The sequence below is a fragment of the Loxodonta africana genome, chromosome 2, assembly GCF_030014295.1.
Source record: "Loxodonta africana isolate mLoxAfr1 chromosome 2, mLoxAfr1.hap2, whole genome shotgun sequence".
In the NCBI taxonomy this organism is placed as follows: domain Eukaryota; kingdom Metazoa; phylum Chordata; class Mammalia; order Proboscidea; family Elephantidae; genus Loxodonta; species Loxodonta africana.
Window position 1 is genome coordinate 55,497,751 of NC_087343.1, and position 20,643 is coordinate 55,518,393.

Genomic DNA, 20,643 nt, shown 5'->3' on the forward strand with positions numbered 1-20,643 from the left:
TCAGGCACAGCTGGATTAATTTTATCAGATGAGGTGGGGGGGGCTAACGGTTTTCTTGGGTTTTAATGGCTTAACAGATAAAGATGGAGTAACCTCTACAGATGGGAGTCAGGGGGCTGGTTCTGTTGGCAGCTGTGATTCAATGGAATTTAGGGACACAGTGTCCCCAGCTTCCTGATTACCTGCCCATATATCCCTATCCCAAGTTTCAGGATTCCATTTCTTCCCAGTCAATGTTCTCACTTTAACTTCAGACACTTTGATGTTGGGAATGCAATTGGCATTGTAATTCAATCTCTCTTATAAGACTCTGGATTTGGTTTTTTGGCAATATCAGTTCTTACCACAAGAAATAAGGCTTTTTTTTTCAGGACACGAGTGGCAACTTTGAGGTTGTTTATGCCACACCTGAGCTGTGACTCTGAAGCTCTGAGCTCATCTCTTTCTTTCACCAGTTTGTCTAGCAAAAGTAGGACCAGCCAACCAGTTTCCTTATACTTCTCATTCAGACAAAATTGCAGAAAGTCATCAAACATGCACTCACCCAGAGCCTGGCCTCTCACCAATAACTAATCTATTTATGGTGGGCCCTAGTTAGTGAATACCCTTCTCCCTCCCTCCCCACCCTCGTAACCATCAAAGAATGTTTTCTTCTGTGTTTAAACCTTTTCTTGAGTTCTTATAATAGTGGTCTTATACACTGTTTGTCCTTTTGTGACTGATTAATTTCACTCAGCACAATGCCTTCCAGATTCATCCATATTATGAAATGTTTCATGGATTCATCATTGTTCTTTATCGTTGTGTATTGTTCCATTGTGTAAATATACCATAATTTGTCTATCCATTCATTCACTGATGGGCAGCTTAGTTGTTTCCATCTTTTCACTATTGTAAACAGTGCTGCAGTGAACATGCATGTGCATATATCTGTTCATGTGAAGGCTCTTATTTCTCTAGGATATATTCCAAGGAGTGGGATTACTGGATCATATGGTAGTTCTATTCCTAGCTTTTTAAGGAAGCACCAAATTGATTTCCAAAGTGGTTGTACCATTTTACATTCCCACTAGCAGTGTATAAGTGTTCCAGTCTCTCTACAACCTCTCCGACATTTATTATTTTGTGTTTTTTAGATTAATGCTAGCCTTATTGGGATGAGACGGTATCTCATTGTAGTTTTGATTTGCATTTCTCTAATGGCTAATGATTGTGAGCAATCCCTCATATATCTGTTAGCTGCCTGAATGTCTCTTTGGTGAAGTGCCTGTTCATATCCTTTGCCCATTTTTTCATTGGGTTATTTGTCTTTTTGTTGTTGAGGTTTTGCAGTATCTTGTAGATTTTAGAGATTAGGTGCTGATTGGATTTGTCATAGCCAAAATTTTTTTCCCAGTCTGTAAGTTGTCTTTTTACTCTTTTGGTGAAGTCTTTTGATGAGCATAAGTGTTTGATTTTTAGGAGCTCCCAGTTATCTAGTTTGTCTTCTGGTGTTTGTGCTTTGTTAGTAATGTTTTATACACCGTTTATGCCATGTATTAAGGCTCTTTGCATTGTCCCTATGTTTTTTTCCATGATCTTTATCATTTTAGATTTTATATTTAGGTCTTTGATCCATTTTGAGTTAGTTTTTGTGCATGGTATGAGGTATGGGTCTTGTTTCATTTTTTTGCAGAAAGATATCCAATTATGCCTGCACCATTTGTCAAAGAGACTGTCATTTTCCCATTTAATGGGCTTTGGGAGAAAGTGAAATTTCCACTTCATCATGATCACAGACTAGTGACCCATAGACTGTTTGCAGTACCCAAATAGGTTTTTCTAGTCCATTGTAGAATTTGGGGAGAGGAAAAAATATTTTTTTTTTAATAACTTTTATTAAGCTTCAAGTGAACGTTTACAAATCCAATCAGTCTGTCACATATAAGTTTACATACATCTCACTCCCTACTCCCACTTGCTCTCCCCCTCTTGAGTCAGCCCTTTCAGTCTCTCCTTTCTTGACAATTTTGCCTGCTTCCCTCTCTCTCTATCCTCCCATCCCCCCTCCAGACAAGAGTTGCCAACACAATCTCAAGTGTCCACCTGATATAATTAGCTCACTCTTCATCAGCGTCTCTCTCCCACCTGCTGACCAGTCTCTTTCATGTCTGATGAGTTGTCTTCAGGGATGGTTCCTGTCCTGTGCCAACAGAAGGTCTGGGGAGCATGGCTGCCAGGATTCCTCTAGTCTCAGTCAGACCATTAAGTTTGGTCTTTTTATGAGAATTTGGGGTCTGTATCCCACTGATCTCCTGCTCCCTCAGGGGTCCTCTGCTGTGCTCCCTGTCAGGGCAGTCATCGATTGTGGCCGGGTACCAACTAGTTCTTCTGGTCTCAGGATGATGTAGGTCTCTGGTTCATGTGGCCCTTTCTGTCTCTTGGGCTCTTAGTTGTCGTGTGGCCTTGGTGTTCTTCATTTTCCTTTGCTCCAGGTGGGTTGAGACCAATTGATGCATCTTAGATGGCCGCTTGTTAGCATTTAAGACCCCAGACGCCACATTTCAAAGTGGGATGCAGAGTGTTTTCATAATAGAATTATTTTGCCAATTGACTTAGAAGTCCCCACAAACCATGTTCCCCAGACGCCCGCCCTTGCTCCGCTGACCTTTGAAGCATTCATTTTATCCCGGAAACTTCTTTGCTTTTGGTCCAGTCCAATTGAGCTGACCTTCCATGTATTGAGTGTTGTCTTTCCCTTCACCTAAAGCAGTTCTTATCTACTGATTAATCAATAAAAAACCCTCTAAGGAGAGGAAAAAATATTTTAAAAAATCGCACAAAATTTAGAACATTTCCAAATAAATTTCTAACTTCTTTTAAACAATTAAAAGATTTGCAACACTAAACCCACATTCTTGAATGGAAACAATGATTTGGATCTATGTAGTAACTACTTCCTTTATACAAGGCCTAGACTTTCCTGTTCATCCCAGTTCTCTCTTCCCTTTCCACCAATAAATTTCAGTTTCCGTTTAATATCTCAGTTGACCTGTATTTTTATTATGTTGTTGTTGCTGTTAGGTGACATCGGGTTGGTTCTAACTCATAATGACCCTGTGTAACACCAGAATGAAATGCTGCCTGGTCCTGGGCCATCCTCACAATCATTAGTATATTTGAGTCTATTGTTGCAGCCACCGTGCCAGTTCATTCCATTGAGGGTCTTCCTCTTTTTCACTGATCCTTTACTTTACCAAGCATGATGTCTGTCTTAGTTATATAGTGTTGTTGTAACAGAAATAGCACAAGTGGGTGGCTTTAACAAACAGAAATTTATTTTCTCACAGTTTTGGAGAGCAGAAGTCTAAATTCAGGGTGCAGGCTCCAGGGGAAAGTTCTCTCTCTCCATCAGCTCTGGAGGAAGGCCCTGATCTCTTTGAGCTTCTGTTCCTGGGTGAACTTCATGTGTCTTGGCATCTCACTTTCCCATCTCTACTTCTTTCATGCTTGCTTAAAATCTTTTATATTTCAAGAGAGATTGACTCAAGGCACATATTACACGAATCTTGTCTCGTTAACATAGAAAAGAAAACCCATTCCCAAATGGGATTATGACCACAGGTAAAGAGTTTGGTCTTTACCACGAATATTTTGGGGGGATACACTTCAATCTATAACACTTCACCCTTTGGCCCCCCAAAATTAATGTCCTTACTACATGCAAAATATATTCACCCCATCACATCATCCCAAAAGTCTTAAATCAACTTCAAATCCAAAATCTCATCTTCTGAATAATCTAAATTAAATATGGGGTGAGACTTTAGGAATATTTCATCCTGGGGCAAAATTCTTCTTCATCTCTGAACCTATGAAATCTAAAATATGAGTCATCTGTATCCAAAGTGCAAAGGTAGAACCAGCACAAGGTAGACATTTCCATTACAAATGGGAGAAATTGGGGGGAAAGAAGGGATAACAGGCACCAAGCATGTCCAACTTCCAACAGACCAAATTACATCAGCTCTCAAGACTTGTAAGTAATCCTTTCTTCACTGAAACCATCTTGGCAATAGCCCTGCCCTCCAGATTCTGGGTATTGGCCATACCCTCTAGATTCTGGATAGAGGCCTCTCAGTCCTGGACTTCATTTCTGCTTCCCATGCCCACTGGGTTGGCAACTCTGCTCCCTCAACTTTGGACAGGCCCATTCTCCCAGTCCATCTGAGTGGTGACCCCAGCTCCTCAGCCTGGCAGACCCTGTTATTCTGCACCTTGAGGATGGAAGCCCCACCCCATCAGCTTTGGGCACCAGACCTATTCCCATCGCACACCTTACCAGCAACTCTACCCTCAGGAACCAAGTTGGCAAAGATCCAACACTTTGAACCCTAGGAGTCTGTGGCTCCACCCTTTGAGATCCAGGAGACTGAAGCCCCACCTGGAGTGTAAGAAGAACATAGCATCAGGATTGAAAGAAGACTAATTAAAATTAACAACCTGCGATATGCAGATGACACAACCTGCTTGCTGAAAGCAAAGAAGACTTGAAGCACTTACTGATGAAGATCAAAGATTTCAGTATGGATTACACCTCAATTTAAAGAAAACAAAAACCTCACAAATAAGCAACATCACAATAAAAAAAGAAAATACTGAAGTTATCAAGGATTTCATTTTACTTGGATCCACAATCAACGCCCATGGAAGCAGCAGTCAAGAAATCAAACAATGTATTGCATTGAGCAAATCTGCTGCAAAAGACTTCTTCGAAGTGTTAAAATACCAAGCCATGGTATTTTCAATTGACTCATATGCAAGTGAGAGCTGGACAATAACTAAGGAAGACTGAAGAAGAACTGATGCTTTTGAATTATGCGGTTGGTAAAGAATGTTTCATTTCTGTTCATCGAATCCTTCAATATTGCAACTCAAGGCTTGAATTTCTTCAATTCTTTCAGCTTGAGAAATGCCAAGCAAGTTCTTTCCTGTTGGTTTTCTAACTCCAGGTCTTTGCACATTTCATTATAATACTTTGCTTTGTCTTCTAGAGCCACCCTTTGAAATCTTCTCTTCAGTTCTTTTACTCCATCATTTCTTACATTTGCTTTAACTACTCTATGTTCAAGAGAAAATTTCAGAGTCTCTTCTAACATCCACAGGTTTTTTTCTTTCCTGTCTTTTTAATGACCTCTTGCTTTCTTCATGTATGATGTCCTTGATATTATCCCACAACTCACCTGGTCTTTGTTCATTAGTGTTCAATGCATCAAATCTATTCTTAAAATAGTTTCTAAATTCAGGTAGGATGTTGTCAAGTTTGTACTTTGGCTCTCATGGACTTTTTTAATTTTCTTCAGCTTCAACTTGAACTTTCATATGAGCAATTGATGGTCTGTTCTGCAGTCAGACTGTGGCCTTGTTCTGACTGATGATATTGAGGTTGTCCATCATCTCTTTCCACAGATGTAGTCGATTTGATTACTGTGTATTGCATTGGCAAGGTACCCATGGATAGCCCTTGTTCATGTGTTTGAAAAAATGTATTTCCCATGAATAATTTGCTGGTCTTGCAAAATTCTATCATGCAATCCTTCTTATTTCTATAGTCATGGCCATATTTTCCAACTACTGATCCTTCTTCTTTGTTTCCAGCTTTCCATTCTAATCACCAGTAATTATCAATGCATCTTGATTGCATGTTTGATCAATTTCAGACTGTAGAATTTGATAAAAATCTTCAATTTCTTCACCTTTGGCATTAGTTTTTGACAGTTAAATTTGAATAACATGTTAACTGGTCTTTCTTGTAGGCATATGGATATTTTCCTATCACTGACCATGTTGTGATGCAGAATAGATCTTGAAGTGTTCTTTTTGATAATGCATGTGACTCCTTTCCTCTTCAATTTGCTATTCCCATCAGAGTAGACTATATGATCGCCTGATTCAAAATAGCCAACACCAGTCCATTTCAGCTCACTGATGCCTAGGATATTGATCTTTATGTGTTCCATTTCCTTTTGATGACATCCAATTTTTCCAGATTCACACTTCATACATTCCATGTGGAAAGTCTGGTGGCATAGTGGTTAAGTGCTGTGGCTGCTAACCAAAAGGTCGGCAGTTTGAATTTCCAGGCACTCCTTGGAAACTCTGTGGGGCAGTTCTACTCTGTCCTATAGGGTTGCTATGAGTTGGAATTGACTCGATGGCAGTGGGTGGTGGTGGATAGTCCATATTCCAATTATTAATGGATGTTCATAGCTGCTTCTTCTCACTTCGAGTCATGCCATATCACCAAACAAAGGTCCCCAAATCTTTATTTCATCCAGGTCATTAAGGTTGACTCTACTTTCAGGAGGCAGCTCTTCCCCTGTCATATTTTGAGAGCCTTCCAACCTGACAGGCTCATCCTTCAGCACTATATCGGACAATGTTCTGCTGCTATCCATAAAATTTTCACTGACCAATCTTTTTTGGAAGTAGGACACCAGGTCCTTTTTCTTAGTCTATCTTAGTCTGAAAGTTCCACTGAAACTTGTCTACAATGGGTGACACTGCTAGTATTTTAAATACTGGTGGCATATCTTCCAAAATTGCAATAACATGCAAGCTATCACAGTATGACAAATGACAGATAAATGGTGGCATTTTTATTATAGTATGTAACTATTTCTCTGTCCCCATGTGTCTTAGCTATCTAGTGTTGTCATAACAGAAATACCACAAAAGGATGGTTTTAACAAACAGAAATTTATTCTCCACAGTCTAGGAGGCTAGAAGTCAAAATTCAGGACACCAGTTCCTGGAGAATGGTTGGCTCTTAGGGAAGATTTTTGTTCTCAATCTCAAATGAGATTTACTCAAAGTACAACCTAATCCTGTAGACTCAGTTCTGCCTCACTAACATAACTGCTTCTAATACTCCCTCATTAACATCATAGAGGTTAGGATTTACAAAATATCTCATCACAAATTGGAGGACAACAATGCAATACTGGGAATTATAGCCTAGCCAGGCTGACACATATTTTGGGAGGACAAAACTCAATCCATAGTACCACGTCACCATCAAAATTGGGGAAAATAAGCTGAGATTGTAATAAATTTCAAGAAAATAATTATCAGGATCACATTTACTTTGTGAAAATGAAGGCTATTCCTACATGTTTTAGTATAAGTACAAAGTGTATCTGTATGAAACCAATTTAAGATGAATTACTTTTGTATTCCAGTCTCTGTCCTTATCTGTGGAAATCCTGGTGGCGTAGAGGTTAAGAGATATGGCTGCTAACCAAAAAGTCAGCAGTTTGGATCTTAGAGGCAGAGCCAAGATGGCAGAATAGACAGATGCTTACAAAGAGACCTCTTTACAACAAAGACCTAAAAAAACAAGTGAAATGAGTATATTTATGACAGGCTGGGAACCCTGAGCTTCAAAGGCAAGCTTAGAAATCAAACTGAGGGGCAGGGGGAGGAAGTGACCATTCAGAAGTAGAGAGGAATTACCAGACCTGAATCACAGGGAGGCCTCAAGCACCATTCCCGGACCAGCAGCAGCGGCGGCAGGCTGGTACTAGCATTTGGCCACAGTTTCCTCAGGAAGAAGCAGCCACCCACACAGCCTACTCACACCTCCAGAACCTGAGAAGAACAGCGCTCTCGGCAAAAGCTAAGTACCTGCGTATATTTTACCGTGCCCACCCCCAAAACGGCTTCAGCGGCTGATTTCCCTGGGCCTGAGATAGGCACTGTTGAGCACCTAGAGCCATCCTTCCAGCCCTGGGGAAGGAAAAAATTTGCAATTGGGGGAAAAGATAATTTGCTAGCTCACTAACCAGGGGAGCTCAGGACAGAAGTGGCTTCTGTCCAGGCATAAACCATCCATGGACTTTGAGAACCTTTCCCTTCTGCATAGACCTGTGTGGGCCTATTTTGGGAGAATAGGATCTTGTTGGCAGACTCCAACCATTTCTGCTGTACAGTGGAGAGGTGGGTATTTAATGTTTGACATTGCTTTGCCTATTAAATAAGGTCCTCACCTACCCACATCGGGGAGGTAAGGACTGGAAGCTCCACTCAGGTCACCCAGCCACCTGCAATAGGGGTCCGAAGATAACTGGTACCTCCCAGTCCTTACAACCAAAAACTTTATCTCTGCAGAATCCACCCACCTGCATGCTCTAGGTAACAGGGACTCAGTTTCCTCAGAGACACTAGGGGGTCAGTTCTCAGCCCCCTGCCTTGTTCAGAGTGTGACCCCCTGCTGCAGTCAGATACTGGTATATACACCAATCATTCCTGCCTCTCTAAGGCTGTAGGACAGAGCCTGTACCACATACTTGATGATCAGCTACCTGGAAACCTGAGCTGAATTCATACAAGAAAACTGATGGACTCCTAGACTGATATACCTGAAAACACCTCTAGCCATCTGGGGACAGGACATCAGAGCTTCAAAGGTGAAAATAACCAAGCTAGCTCCTTCAAGCAACCCATCTGGGTATATCAAAACAAAACAAAGCAAGAAGCTAGGACACAGTAAGCAAGCAAAAACTAATACAATAACTTATAGATGGCTCGGAGACAACAGTGAATATCAAGTCACATAAGGAAACAGACCATGATCACCACAACAAGCTCTCAAAACAAAGAATCCAGGGACCTTCTAGATGAAAGTGCATCCCTGGAATTATCAGATGCAGAATACAAAGGTTTAATATACAGAACCCTTCAAGACATCAGGAAGGAAATGAGGCAATACACTGAACAAGCCAAGGAACACACAGATAAAGCACCTGAAGAAATTAGAAAGATTATTCAGGAGCATAATGAAAAGTTTAATAAGCTGGAAAAATCTATAGACAGATAGTAATCAGAAATTCAGAAGATTAAAAATAAAATTGCAGAATTAGACAACTCAACAGAAAGTCAGAGGAGCAGAACTGAGCAAGTAGAAGCCAGAATTTCTGAACTTGAAGATAAATCACTTGAAGATAAATATTTTTGAAGAAAAATCTGATAAAAGAATTTTTTTTAATGAAGAAATCTTAAGAACCATGTGGGACTCTATCAAGAGAAATAATCTACGAGTTATGGGAGTACCAGAACAGCGAGGGAAAACAGAAAATATAGAGAGAATGGTTGAAGATTTGTTGGCAGAAAACTTCCCTGATATCGTGAAAGATGGGAAGATATCTATCCAAGATACTCATCGAACTCCACATAAGGTAGATCTTAAAAGAAAGTCACCAAGACATATTATAATCAAATTTGCCAAAACCAAAGGTGAACAGAGAATTACAAGAGCAGTGAGGGATAAACGAAAAGCCACCTACAAAGGAGAGATAATAAGAATAAGCTCAGACTGCTCGGCTGAAACCATGAAGGCAAGAAGGCAATTGGATGACATATTTAAAAAATTGAAGGAAAAATCTGCCTGCCAAGAATCACATATCCAGCAAAACTGTCTCTTAAATATGAAGGTGAAATTAGGACATTTCCAGATAAGCACAAGTTTAGGGAATTCATAAAAAAAAAAAAAAAAAAAACTACAAGAAATACTAAAGGGAGTACTTTGGTTAGAAAATCAATAATATCAGGTACCAACCCAAGACTAGAACACTGGGCAAAGCAAACAGAAGTCAACCCAGACAGGGATATCCAAAAAAACAAAGCAAGATTATTAAAAAAAAAGGTCAAAACAGGGTAACAGCAATGTTATATAAAAGAGGGCAACATTAAAATAATAAAGAGGGAGTAAGAAATGTAGTCATAGACCTTCCATAAAGAAGATACGGCGATACAAAGAAATAAAAGTTGGTTTTAAATTTAGAAAAATAGCGGTAAATAATAAGGTAACCACAAAGAAGACAAACTACCCTACACATGAAAATAAAACACAAGAAAAAAATAGAGACTCAGCAGAAACAAAATCAACAACAACAAATAGGAGAAAAGGACAATATATAAAGACAATCTACTCAGCAAATAAAATTAAGTGGGAAAAAGAAACTGTCAACAAAACAGAAAAAAAAGACATCAAAATGACAGTACTAAATTCATACCTATCCATAATTACCCTGAATGTAAATGGACTAAATGCACCAATAAAGAGACAGATAGTGGCAGAATGGATTAAAAAACAAGGTCCGTCTATATGCTGCCTACAAGAGACACACCTTAGACTTAGAGACACAAACAAACTAAAACTAAAAAGGGTGGAAAAAAATATATCAAGCAAGAAACAATCAAAAAGGAGCAGGAGTGGCAATATTAATTTCTGACAAAATAGACTTTAAAGTTAAATCCATCAGAAAGGATAAGGAAGGACACTATTAATGATTAAAGAGACAATATATCAAGAAAATATAACCATATTAAATATTTATGCACCCAATGACAGGGCAGCAAGATACATAAAACAAACTCCGTCAGCACTAAAAAGTGAGATAGACAGTTCCACAATAACAATAGGATACTTCAACACACCAATTTTGGTGAAGGACAGGACATCCAGAAAGAAGCTCAATCAAGACACGGAAGACCTAAATGCCACAATCAACCAACTTGACCTCATAGATATATATACAGAACACTCCACCCAACAGCAAGAGCATACTTTCTTTTCTAGTGCACATGGAACATTCTCTAGAATGGACCACATATTAGGGCATAAAGCAAGCTTTAGCAGAATCTAAAACATTAAAAAATTACAAAGCATCTTCTCTGACCATAAGGCCATAAAAGTGGAAATCAATAACAGAAACAGCAGGGAAAAAAAATCAAACACTTGGAATCTGAACAATACCCTGCTCAAAAAAAAACTGGATTATAGAAGACATTAAGGATGGAATACAGACATTCATAGAATCCAATAAGAATGAAAACACTTCCTATCAGAAACTTTGGGGCACAGCAAAATTGGTGCTCAGAGGCCAATTTATATCAATAAATGCACACATCCAAAAAGAAGAAAGGGCCAAAATCAAAGAATTATCCCTACAACTTGAACAAATAGAAAGAGAGCAACAAAAGAAACCCACAGGCACCAGAAGAAAACAAATAATAAAAATTACAGCTGAACTAAATGAAATAGAAAACAGAAAAACAATTGAAAGAATTAACAAGACCAAAATCCAGTTCTTTGAAAAAATCAACAAAATTGATAAACCACTGGCCAAATTGACAAAAGAAAAACAGGAGAGGAAGCAAATAACCCAAACAAGAAATGAGATAGGCGATATTACAACAGGGCCATCTGAAATTAAAAGAATCATATTAGATTACTATGAAAAATTGTACTCTGACAAATTTGAAAACCTAGAAGAAATGGATGGATTCCTAGAAACACACTACCTACCTAAACTAAAACAAACAGAAATACAAGAACTAAATAGACCCATAACTAAAGAAGAGATTGAAAAGGTAATCAAAAGCCCCCAACAAAACAAAGCCCTGGTCCTGACAGCTTCACAGCAGAGTTCTACCAAACTTTCAGAGAAGAGTTAACACCACTACTAGTAAAAGTATTTCAGAGCATAGAAAAGGAGGGAATACTACCAAACACATTCTATGAAGCCACCATACCCCTGATACCAAAACCAGGTAAAGACACCACAAGAAAAGAAAATTATAGACCTATATCCCTCATGAACATAGATGCAAAAATCCTCAACAAAATTCTAGCCAATAGAATTCAATAACATATCAAAAAAATAATTCACCATGGCCATGTAGGATTCATACCAGGTATGCAGGGATAGTTCAACATTAGAAAAACAATTAATGTAATCCACCACATGAATAAAACAAAAGACAAGAATCACATGATTTTTATCAATTGATGCAGAAAAGGCATTTGACAAAGTGCAACACTCATTCATGATAAAAACTCTCAGAAAAATAGGAATAGAAGGAAAATTCCTCAACATAATAAAGGGCATTTATACAAAGCCAACAGCCAACATCGCCCTAAATGGAGAGAGCCTGAAAGCATTCCCACTGAGATCGGGAACCAGACAAGGATGCCCTTTATCACCGTTCTTTTTCAACACTGTGTTGGAGATCCTAGCCAGAGAAATTAGGCAAGATAAAGAAATAAAGGGCATCCAGATTGGCAAGGAAGAATTAAAAGTATCTCCATTTGCAGTTGACATGATCTTATACATAGAAAACCCTAAGGAATCCTCAAGAAAACTACTGAAACTAATAGAAGAGTTCAGCAGAGTATCAGGGTACAAGACAAACATACAAAAATCAGTTGGATTCCTCAACACCAACAAAAAGAACATTGAAGAGGAAATCACCAAATCAATCCCATTTACAGTAGTCCCCAAAAAGATAAACTACTAAGGAATAAATGTTACCAGGGATGTAAAAGTCTTATACAAAGAAAAAAGTACACTTCTGCGAGAAACCAAAAAAGACTACGTAAGTGGAAAAACATACCTTGCTCATGGATAGGAAGACTTAACATTATAAAAATGTCTATTCTATCAAAAGCTATCTATACATTTAATGCCATTCTGATCCAAATCCCAACGGCATCCTTTAATGAGATGGAGAAACAAATCACCAACTTCATATGGAAGGGAAAGAGGCCCCAGATAAATAAGGCATTATTGAAAAAGAAGAACAAAGTGGGAGGCCTTACTTTACCTGATTTTAGAACCTATTATACAGCCACAGTTGTCAAAACAGCCTGGTACCGGTACAAGAACAGATACATAGACCAATGGAACAGAATTGAGAATCCAGACATAAATCCATCCACATATGAGCAGTTGATATTTAATAAGGCCCCAAAACAGTTAAATGGGGAAAAGACAGTCTTTTTAACAAATGGTGCTGGCATAGCTGGATATCCATCTGCAAAAAAAAATGAAACAAGACCCATACCTCACTCCATGCACAAAAACGAGCTCAAAATGGATCAAAGACCTAAAAATAAAATCTAAAAGGATAAAGATCATGGAAGAAAAAATAGGGACAATGTCAGGAGCCCTAACACATGGCATAAACAGTATACAAAACATTATAAAGAATGCAGAAGAAAAACTAGATAACTGGGAGCTCCTAAAAATCAAACACCTATGCTCATCCAAAGACTTCACCAAAAAAGTAAGATGACTACCTACAGACTGGGAAAAAGTTTTTAGCTATGACATTTCCAATCAGCATCTGATCTCTAAAATCTACATGGTACTGCAAAAACTCAACTATAAAAAGACAAACAACCCAATTAAAAAATGGGCAAAAGATATGAATAGACACTTCACTAAAGAAGACATTCAGGTAGCTAACAGACACATGAGGAAATGTTCACGATCATTAGCCATTAGAGAAATGCAGATCAAAACTACAATGAGATTTCACCTCACTCCAACAATGTGGGCATTAATCCAAAAAGCACAAAATAATAAATTTGGAGAGGCTGTGGAGAGAATGGAACACTTATACACTGCTGGTGGGAGTGTGAAATGGTACAACCACTTTGGAAATCTATCTGGTGTTTTCTTAAAAAGTTAGAAATAGAACTACCATAGGATCCCGCAATCCTACTCCTCAGAATATATCCTGGAGAAATAAGAGCCTTTACATGAACAGATATATGCATACCCATGCTTATTGCAGCACTGTTTACAGTAGCAAAAAGTTGGAAGCAACCAAGGTGCCCATCAACAGATGAATGGATAAATAAATTATGGTATATTCACACAATGGAATACTACTCTTTTATAAAGAACAGTGAGGAATCTGTGAAACATTTCGTAACATGGAGGAATCTGGAAGGCATTTCGCTGAGTGAAATTAGTCAGTTGCAAAAGGACAAATATCGTATAAGACCACTACTATAAGAACTTGAGAAATAGCTTAAACTGAGAAGAAAATATTCTTTTGTGGTTATGGGGTGGAGGGAGTGGGAGAGGCGTATTCACTAATTAGATAGTAGATAAGAACTACTTTAGGTGAAGGGAAAGACAACACACAGTACAGGGAGGTCAGCACAATTGGACTAAACGAAAAGCAAAGAAGTTTCCTGAATAAACTGAATGCTATGAAGGCCAGTGTAGCAGGGACAGGGGTTTGGGGACCATGTTTTCAGGGGACACTAAGTCAACTGGCATAATAAAATCTATAAGAAAACATTCTGCATCCCACTTTGAAGAGTGGCATCTGGGGTTTTAAATGCTAGCAAGTGGCCATCTAAGATGCATCAACTGGTCTCAACCCACCTGGATCAAAGGAGAATGAAGAACACCAAGGATACAAGGTAATCACAAGTCCAAGAAACAGAAAGGGCCGCATAGACCAGAGACTACATCACTCTGAGACCAGAAGAAGTAGATGGTGCCTGGCTACAACTGATAACTGCTCTGGCAGAGAACACAAAAGAGAACCCCAGAGGGAGTAGGAGAGCAGTGGGATGCAGACCCAAATTTCTCATAAAAAGACCAGATTTAACAGTCTGACTGAGGCTAGAAGGACCCAGGTGGTCATGGCCCCCAGACCTTCTGTTGCCCTAGGACAGGAACCATTCCCAAAGCCAACTCTTCAGACAGGTATTGGACTGGATAATGGGAAGGAGAGGGATGCTGGTGAGAAGTGAGCTTCTTGGATCAGGTGGATACTTGAGACTATGTTGGCATCCGCTGCCTGGAGGGAAGATGAGAGGGTAGAGGGGGTTAGAAGCTGGTGAAATGGACACGAAAAGAGAGAGTGGAGGGAGAGAGCGGACTGTCTCATTAGGGGGAGAGTAGCAAGGTGTATATAAGTTTTTGTGTGAGAGAATGACTTGATTTGTAAACTTTCACTTAAAAAAAAAGCACAATAAAAATTAAAAAAAAAAGTCGGCAGTTTGAATACACCAAGAGCTCCTTAGAAACCCTATGGGGCAATTCTACTCTGTCTTATAGTGTTGGTATGAGTTGGAATGAACTCAGCAACTATGGGTTTGGTTTTCTGGTTTGGTTCTTATTTGAGTTTGTGATTCCTGTCTTATAGCCAGGATTACTAACTTACTTCATAGGTAGTAACTGAAAACTACTGGCTTTCTGTTTGCTTTTTCTTCTGAAGAATGTTTACTACCAAGACTCTTAACCTATAATAGACATATGTGTCCTGCCTAATGTCCTTGAAACTTCCTTGGTCATCATCTGCCCACATACCCACACGTAAACACATATAAACTGCAAGCTCAAAGGAAACAGCTCTAAGTTGTTCTATGCTGAGGACATTTGACATTGCTCGGGCTTGTCTCAAGGACACTGCTATGTAGGTTAGTTAGCCTCTGAGCCATGAGGTAGCTTGGCTCTTCATTAAGGTCATCAGACTTGTTACCCTTTTGAATTTTTAGGTTTTAATATTTAAATACACATAGCCAAAACTCCAAAACAGTTCACTTAATCAGCTTAATCAACTTCTTTGGAAATTGAACTATTTTGGTATACCTTGTGATCTCAAGGTTTGTCTTCCAAGGATTTGTGTTAACACGTAAAGTGTGTTCCATATTTCTCTTAACTTGAGAAGTTCCTCTATATTGAACCTTCATTTGTATCAACACATGTACAAATCTGGGCAATACGAGTCTACTAAACTCAGGGCCCACCACTTGCCTGTCAGTTTTTCATACTATGGTGGCTTGCGTGTTGCTGTGATGTTGGAAGCTATGTCACCTGTATTTCAAATACTAGCAGGGTCGCTCCTGGTAGACAGATTTCAGCAGTGTTTCCAGACTAAGACAGATGAGGAAGAAAGGCCTGGTAATCTAATTCTAAAAAAAAAAAAATTGTCCAGTGAAAACCTTACGAATATCAGAGAAACACTGTCTGATATAGTGCCGGAAGATGAGCTCCTCAGGTTGGAAGGGACTCAATATATGACTGGGGAAGGGCCAAAAGAACAAACAAATCTGCCTCGGAAGAAGTACAGCCAGAATGCTCCTTAGAAGCGAGGATGGTGAGACTTTGTCTCACACGCTTTGGATGTGTTATCTGGAGGGATCAGTCCTTGGAGGGGGACATCATACTTGGTGAAGCAGAGGGTCGGCAAAAAAAGAGGAAGACTCTCAACAAGATGGATTGACATAGTGGCTGCAACAATGGACTCAAACATAGCAATGATTGTGAGGATGGTGCAGGACTGGGCAGTGTTTCATTCTGCTGTACATATAGGGTCTCTGTGAGTCAGAACCAACTGGACGGCACCTAACAACAACAACAATCTCAGGGCAGATCAGAAAATGGAAATGAATGCTCATTTACTCAACCCAAAGGACAATTTTAATCCGAATACTTCGCTTCCTTGAAGGAAGCAGATCTGTCCTTGTCAATTTGGTTTGTTTTGTAGTTTTAAATTAGCCTGTGGTATAATCTTCTTACATCAGTAAGTAAGCATCATATCATGATCCTGCTGGGGTCTGAGAAGTTGGTTCTTAAAGGTTCCCTTAACTCCAAAAAGCCCTTGATATCAACATGTAGTTTAAAATTTTTTTCCGACATGTGTTCGCCTTCTATCCAAATGACGGCAGAAAGATGGCAAATGGTCCATACTTTGCTTAAAATTCCTGAATTAACTAGTATGATCATGAGCATGAAAAGCATTTATAATCTTAATAATTCTCTTTGTTACGTTATGAAACAAACTCAGTTTGAAAAGTTCACAGCAAAAACTTACCTAATAAAGCTGGACACTAGGCACACCAACATTCTGTTAAATTGTTAAAGCTGCTTTGGTCTTGTTCATCACAGTGCCCCACCTGAAGGAAGTAAAATCAACCTTTCAATATTCAATCAATCTTCTCAGTTTTCTTACTGACAAATATTTACTTCACTATCCTGTTCTTAAAATATTGCTAAAAATTTCAGACAGGCTGCCCTGGGAGTCAGATGGCCACAGTTGACCTGCATTAGATTATTTCTTTACAATCTGTAAATCCTCTTATTTCCCTAATCTCTTGTGGACCAGTTTCCTGAATGTTGCAGTTCTTCTTTGCCACTTCTGCTTTTAACACTACATGATGTCACCCACCTACCTCACTCAAAATAGAAGCAACATATGTAAAAGTAATGCCCCATATGCCAGTAATTTCTTTTGACTTACACAAACCAGTTCATTAAATTCTAGACTACCTAAAACAAGCAAATATTATTACAACTTTGCCCACAGTCCCTATTTGACTCATGACCAAAAGGTTTGGGATGGAAGAGAGAAGTAGGGCTTTACGGGAACATAATCCTTAAGCAAGGTCCCCTGGTTGTGCAGTGGTTAAGTGTTCAGCTGCTAACAAAAAGGTCGGGGGTTTGAACCCAGCACCCACTCCACAGGAGAAAGATGTGGCATTCTGCTTCTGTAAAGGTTGCTATGATTTGGAATCGACTCTACAGCAGTGGGTCTTTTGGGTTAACCACTAAGTAGAGTAGAGATAAAAGGACAGGGAGATAAATGATGAGAGTAAAAAATATTTATAATCTTAAAAATTTCCTTTGTCATGTCATGAAATAAACCCAGTTTAAAAAGTTTTGCTGGCAGAATCACTACTTTAACCCCAGGTCAACTGGTATGTTGCTGCATCTAATTTAGGAATCCTAATCCCTCACTTGGTATTTTCTCTGGCCCATGACATGGGCCTTATCAACGACTGGGTTATAACTTTGAAATTTATCTTCCATGTTCAATTTTTACTTAGTCTTGACTTTTTTTCTGTATCTATCTTAAATCAAAATGTTGATTGATCACTTGTGTGTTTCTTTACTATTTTCTGGTTTTTACAATTCCTTGGGTTCACTTTACTGGGTCCAGATCAAGGGGCATAGCATAATCCATGATCATTTCTTGAGGTGTTATGGAGAAGATGATATTGGAAACGGAACTTAAAGAATGGGTAAGATTCTAATGAGCAGAGATGAGACAAAAATAAAGAGTTGGAAAAGGTGGTGTTCAGAAAACAGTATGTAGTTCAGATCAAACCCAAACACAAAATTTTCTGCTGTAACAAATGCTATTTCCCATGAAGGCTAGAGCTGTCAGAAATAATTCTTTGAAATCATGGAGGAAAATTAAATGCATGATACCTCATACCCTGGTCATTCATCTCTTCCTGTCCTTTTATCTCTGCTCTGCATATGGCTTAATTTTCCCTTAAGCCCTGCTTCTCACTTCTCTCTTCTATCCCAAACTTCTCCCCGTTTCACTTTGGGATCCCCTGTTCAAAGGTAAATAAATTGTAATATCTTTATTTTCTTCACTAAATATTTCTTGTATGTTGTCATGGGTTGAATTGTATCCCCCCAAGATATCTGTCAACTTGACGAGGTCATGATTTCCAGTATTGTATGATTGTCTACCTTTTTGTCATCTGATGTGACTTCCCTATCACTATGATGTTATTGAGATGTATTAGTGGCAGTTATATTGATGAGATCTACAAGATTAGCTAGTGTCTTAAGACGATCTTTTTTGAGACATAAAAGAGAGAAGCAAGCAGAGACACATTGGGACCTCGTATCACCAAGAAAGCAGCACCAGGAGCAGAGCTCGTCCTTTGGACTTGGGATTCCTGCACAGAGAAGCTCCTAGACCATGGAAAGATTGATGACAAGGACTTCCTCCAGAGCTGACAGAGAAAGCCTTCCCCTGGAGCTGACACCCTGAATTTGGATAGACTGTGAGAGAATAAACTTCTGCTTGTTAAAGCCATCCACTTGTGGTATTTCTGTTACGGGAGCACTAGATAACTAAGACACATGTACTGGCTTTACCTGAAACCTGGCTATTCTTTGAGGATTCTGGAACTTTCCCTGGAAAGCCCTCAGAAGACTGATGCTTTTTCTTCTTTATCTAGTACATACTTCTCATTACCCAATGCCATTTGAACTGACTCACAGCAACCCTACAGAACAGAGCAGAACGCCCCATGGGGTTTCCAAAGAGTGGCTGGTGGATTTGAACTGCCAACCTTTTGGTTAGCAGTCAAGCTCTTAACTACTATGCCACCCCAACCTTTATTCCTTTGCTCTCTGAAACCCATTCCTTTGAGTTCACACTCCCACTCTACCATCATTGTCCCCTCCCTATCCCACTGACATCTATGCACTTCCCTGAATAGTCATTCACTGATAACATTGACAACTGATTCACAGTTTTGTCTCCACTCCAAGCCCCGTTAGCAATTTGGATGACTATAATGATCACATGAATGATTCACCAAACACTTTGACCCTCAGAAATTTAACTTCTACCTATCCAGTGATGCACTTCTACACTCCCCTTCTGCCATGGCAACAACCTGGACCTAAAACTGCTATGAAATATAACTACTTCATCTCAGAAACTGTAAATTCATTCATTTACTTTACCATAACCACCTATTCTTCCAGGTTCCATATTCCATTACTCTGAAAACACCTGGTCTTCTGCTTCATAAAGGCCCTTAGATTTCTATCAGTCATCCTCTGCTTTTTCTTCCTTCACTTTCCACTATAGGCCTCAAGGTTCTTTACTTCAGTTATACTTGCCAGTCTTCTCCATGGGCATGATCTATTATCCTTTTGTCATGCCTCCCTCAAAAAACCTGAATCCTAATACCAGACCAAAAAAAAAAAAAGTTGCCATCGAGACAATTCTGATTCATAGCCACCCTATAGGACAGAGTAGAACTGCCCCATAGGGTTTCCAAGGGGTAGCTGGTAGGTTCAAACTATTGACCTTCTGGTTAGCAGCCAAGCTCTTTAACCACTGTGTCACCAGATGCATTACCCACCACAAATTCATCTGCTCTAACTCAAGTCATCAATGATACCTGAAAAGTCTTCCACATCTTTTTTAAGAATGAACTTGTGTCAAAAATTCATTTTACTCATCAATGAAAGAAACAGTAGGATGGAAAAGCTACTTCAAAGTGACTCAGAGTGAAGTATTTATAGTGGCTGAAAGAAAGAATGCTGGAGTATGTTTGCTAATGTATACACAAAATGGAACTGTACTATTCGGATTATACTTTTTTATGGGAAAGAAACCAGAAAACATTTACATTTCTACGGGACAAAATTTATTTGTATTGTAATCAGGCAGGAACATTTGCATTATTAATAGTTATCCTGAAGTGTTACAAAATATCCTAATAAATGGTAAATAGTAAATCAAACAGCAGTTGTTACCATTGTTGTTAGGTGCCATTGAGTCAATTCCGACTCATAGCCACCCTACGTACAAAAAATGTTCCTCTGGCTCGACCCCCTGCTGAGAATTCGCATTCTTATACATTAAAATCACCTGGGAATCTTGTTAAAATGTAGATTCAGATTAATTGTTTCTGGGGTTGGAAATGCAAATTTCAGCCCAGGGTCGAACTGGGTTGAAAAGGTTTGAAGCCCTAGCCCTGTGTCATCCTCACAGTTGTTGCTATGTTCCCGCCCATTGGTGCAGTCTCATGTCAATCCATCTCGTCGAAGGCCTTCCTCTTTTTCACTGACCCTCTACTTTACCAAAAATAATGTCCTTCTTGAGGGAATGGTCCCTCCTGATAACACGTCCAAGGTACATAAGACAAAGTTTCACCGTCCTCACTTCTAAGGAACATTCTGGGTATACTTCTTCCAAGACAGATTTGTTTGTACTTCTAGTAGCCCACAGTATATTCAGTATTCTTTGCCAGCA

At 39.2% G+C, this 20,643-nt stretch overlaps 1 long non-coding RNA gene across 1 annotated transcript in view; it reads right to left on the minus strand.

Moving 5' to 3' along the window:
• LOC111749960 (uncharacterized) overlaps nt 1-20,643 on the minus strand; it is a 240,761-nt gene that overhangs the window by 172,492 nt on the left and 47,626 nt on the right. Inside the window, exon 2 of the long non-coding RNA XR_002785121.2 lies at nt 16,663-16,744. This is a non-coding gene — a long non-coding RNA (uncharacterized LOC111749960). The remainder of the gene's footprint in view (nt 1-16,662; nt 16,745-20,643) is intronic.